This window comes from Lactuca sativa, chromosome 1, assembly GCF_002870075.4.
Source record: "Lactuca sativa cultivar Salinas chromosome 1, Lsat_Salinas_v11, whole genome shotgun sequence".
Lineage (NCBI taxonomy): Eukaryota > Viridiplantae > Streptophyta > Magnoliopsida > Asterales > Asteraceae > Lactuca > Lactuca sativa.
The window spans coordinates 27859492-27863556 of NC_056623.2; positions in this window are offsets into that span (position 1 = coordinate 27859492).

The following is a 4065-nucleotide window of genomic DNA, read 5'->3' on the forward strand; positions in this document are numbered from 1 at the left end:
TTGGGGTAAGAACTGGCCTGAGTCGCCGAGTCCCACAACTGAATCACTGAGTCTCTCTATATCAAACACTATTAAGACAACTTCAGACAAGCTCAAGGCATCCAAAACCCAGATTTGGCCTCCTAGGGTCGGGATATCACACAAAGCTGCTACCTTTGCATCCATGCATGGCCCTTTTTGCTCAAAAGGCCATAATAACCATTTAATCTATGCATGGAGAGGTATAATGGCATTAAGCTTCCACCTTTATGTATTTACTACTCAAGACCCTCCTAGATCTGAAAGGATCTAGCTTGGGGACGTCCAAACCCTACAATGCATCCTCCTAGGACCATACACTCCATAAAAAGGGAAATAAGGAGATCAAACAAACTAGAAGACAAGGCGAGAATTTGATTACTAGAAATTGAAGAAAATGAAGAAAACTTCCTGGATCTACAACCTTATCCTTGGACCTCCAACCTCCTTCTCTTCTTCAAGACTTCAAGAACACTTTAAATCCTTTAATAAAGGCTCACACACTCATGGGAGGCACTAGGGCTTCGTTCTGGAGTTGAGAGAGCATCAAGGAGGCTGATGAAGGGTTATAGTGCTCTTTAAATAGGGTACAAGACCCGCATTTAGGGTTTTCCCCAAACCTGACCAACTCGCCGAGTCAGTCCTCTGACTTGTCGAGTAGGTCACTTAACTCGCGACCCTATCCGCGCTCCTACTCGTCGAGTCACTCCATCTACTCGACGAGTCCCTTCCTTAATTTTAGGTTTTCTTTCCTTTCTAGACCTCCTGAATTTGGTGTGATACAATTCTCCCCCACTTAAACTAGACTTCATCCTCGAAGTCCTCCATGGTCAACTATCTTACAATCTGCTTACAGCTTAATGCACTTCACCCATTAGGTCCATTCCTTTTCCTTGTACTGTCACCGGCCCTTCCAAGGCATCTTCCTATATGCGACAAACCTTACCAATCTCTTTCTAGGACCAATCCTCTGCTGAAACTGCAATCTCGGCCACTACCAGTGTCGGCCATTCTACTAATACTCACGGAATAATCCCACAACGATGCACCAATACTGAAAACTCCACCCAACGTGAAAATTTAGACAATCCTTCAAGTAGCAGATCCCTCTCTGCTACGTTTAAGGCTCAGAAGAGAACAGCATCACCGAGCCAAATCATTTACTCTAAGATCATTTGATTCCGCGGTGAGCAACTTAGCACCACCCGATCAGCTCACGACTTCTTACACCAAATCCCTTACTATCATTCCTGCCTAATGTCCTGCCGACTCCCATCCGTCTACCGGATGAACCGAGACCACCCTGGTCCCGAATAATCTATCATTACCCAAAATACCGGTTTCCCCCACCGGTTACCGAACGCAAGAACATTCCCTCAGTTGCTCTCAGCGACATATGAAGATACAGCGACTACCTGAACTGCTCTACGAACCCAGCCACTCTGGCTCTAGAGGATCTAGGATCCCTGATCCCTACCTTACCCTAAGGTCTCTACCAGGTCCCACCTGTTGCTAAAAGAACACGGGCCTCGCCCGCGGGTCTCACCCATCTATACTTCGGAGCGGCCTCTCCCACAGGTCTCACCTATCCAGGGCTATGCAGACCCACTCCTCCTCTGATCTCAACTAGCTAAAATTTCCTGATTCTCCACATGCTAACTCGGAGATACGGGCCCCCACCCACACTCCACGAACTAGGAGATACGGGCCCCCGCCCACACTCTTCTAACTAAGCTGCTAATGAATGCTACTGCTTACCCACAGTCTTACATCACTTCCCTCACTGAATCGTTGCTGGGGAATGCTGCGACTACCCTGTAGCCTTATATCCCGACTAAACTCACACCTGCCGAAGGCTCTACGACATGGTTTCCCCGAACTAGCCATCAACTATCGGCAAAGTCGCAAACTCAAGGTTCGAAAGTTTCCCCAACTTCCAACCTAACTGCTCCTCAATCCAAACAGCCACATGAGTTGCTTCCTTCCTTACCAAGACTGCGGAACCACCCCAGTCTTGCACTTACTTCTGTCTCTGGCCCCACGAGTGGCTCTCCCCCACTTCAATTTGTCTAGCTCCTCACAACTCACAGCTTGAGAGAATTACAAATTCTTCCTACCATCCACTGGCCACTTCTGCTGAAACCCCGAGCTTACCAAAGGTGGGAATCTAATCGATCTATCCCCCAATGACACCTTCTCGAAACTACCGAGCCCCACACATGCATACTACAATTACTGCATCCAAAGTAACCTGCTCTAAAGGAGGCGACCTCCTATTATCATTCTAAAATCCAAGGTATGCAGATGGCATATAACTCAATCACAAGCAGGCCACAAAATTCCGAATATTATTATCAATACCGATGCATAACCATAACATTAAGATCATAACATAATAGGGAAATGAAAGAAGATATGTACCTGATGCATCGGGCTGCTCACACCTCTTCTGAAACCAACTGATACGCCATGTTCCTTGCTGCAGGCATCTCTGCCCAGCCCTGATGGCCGTCGGTGATCCTCAAGGTTGCAGGGGCAGGTGCTATCACTTGTCCTGCTGAATACAAACTCTGACATTGGGCCTTCATGTGGCCCTTCTGACTGCAATGGAAACATATCAGGCCTGATCCTTAGGTGGTGGTAGCAGTACAATCCCTGCTAAAATGACCAACCCGGCCGCACCTGAAGCAGCTAGAATCACCACCGCTGCCACTCCTACACGCACCCTTGAGCGTCCTGCCGCACTTGCCGTAGCAGCCCCGGTCCTGAGGACCTCTCAATCTAGAATCTAATGTCTTGGGCCTCTTGCCCGATCCCATGGGTATCTAAACCTCTGCCAACTTTCTCTTCCTTTTTGTCTCAAGATCAATCTCTCTTTCTCAGTTTCTCTGGCCCGAGCGATCATGTCTTCCAGCGTCTTACAGCTGGAACGACTCACAAACTGGCTGATATCACTCCTCAACATCTTGTGGTACCGAGCCTTATTCATCTCCTCATCTTCCACATACTGTGGAACCAGAAGGGCTATCTCCTTGGATTTGGTGGTGATCTCCGCCACTGTCTCTGTAGTCTACTGCAAATCCTGAAACTCCTGGGCTAACTGTTACACCTCAATCACCGGTGCAAACTCGGCCTTGAACCTGGCCAAGAAATCGCTCCATGTCATCGCGTCCAACGCGACATCATCCCCGATAGCATGTCCAACCTCCTGCCACCAATCCCGTGCTCTGTCCTTCAGAAGACAGGGGCAAGTCGAACCTTGTCCCCCTCGGGACATCGGCTAGAATGAAAAGCGTTGGCGACATTAGCCAACCATCTGCCACTAGCAATGGGGTCCCTAGCCCCATGGTAGTCTGGAGCTCCACAAGCTCTGAACTCCCAGAATGTCAATGTATGCGCTCCCAACAAGGCCATCATCTCTGTGCGGAAGGCTCCAAGCCTCTCATCCAAAATCTCCAGGATGCCCTCCTTGACCGCGCCAAAGATCACGGGAGTCTGTTCTAGAATACTGTGCGTAACCTCCGCTGATACAAACTCCCTCATCCGCTCCTCGAGCTGCTCGATCCCTTAACCCGAGCTTGCTCCCTCTCTAACACTTGACCCATCCACTGGTCCATCTTTCAATGTCGCCATACTGAAAACATGCCATAACAATCATCAAATACACATCACTGTTGAGGGATCACACACACACACCACAAGTTCCCTGGTTTATCTCGTCCCCTCTTGAATCGAGTACAGATCTTCTGCTTTCAGTAGTATGGGCCCATACTACCTTCCACATCTATCCGTACTTTCCTCAAGAGTTGCCTCGACTCCACCAAGTCCCTTACTACTACTATTGCTGCTCCCAGCACTACTCTCATCCTAGGCTTGACCTAGGGTATCCTCCAACTCACTCCGTCCTCAGCTACTGAAGGCATCGTCACAATGCTAGTTAGCCACTACCTGAATACCATCACATGTGACGAGGCTCTGATAATCCTTCGAGTAAAGGACTCGTCCCTACAACGGTTGGACTCAGACAAGAGTTGCGCAATAGGGCCA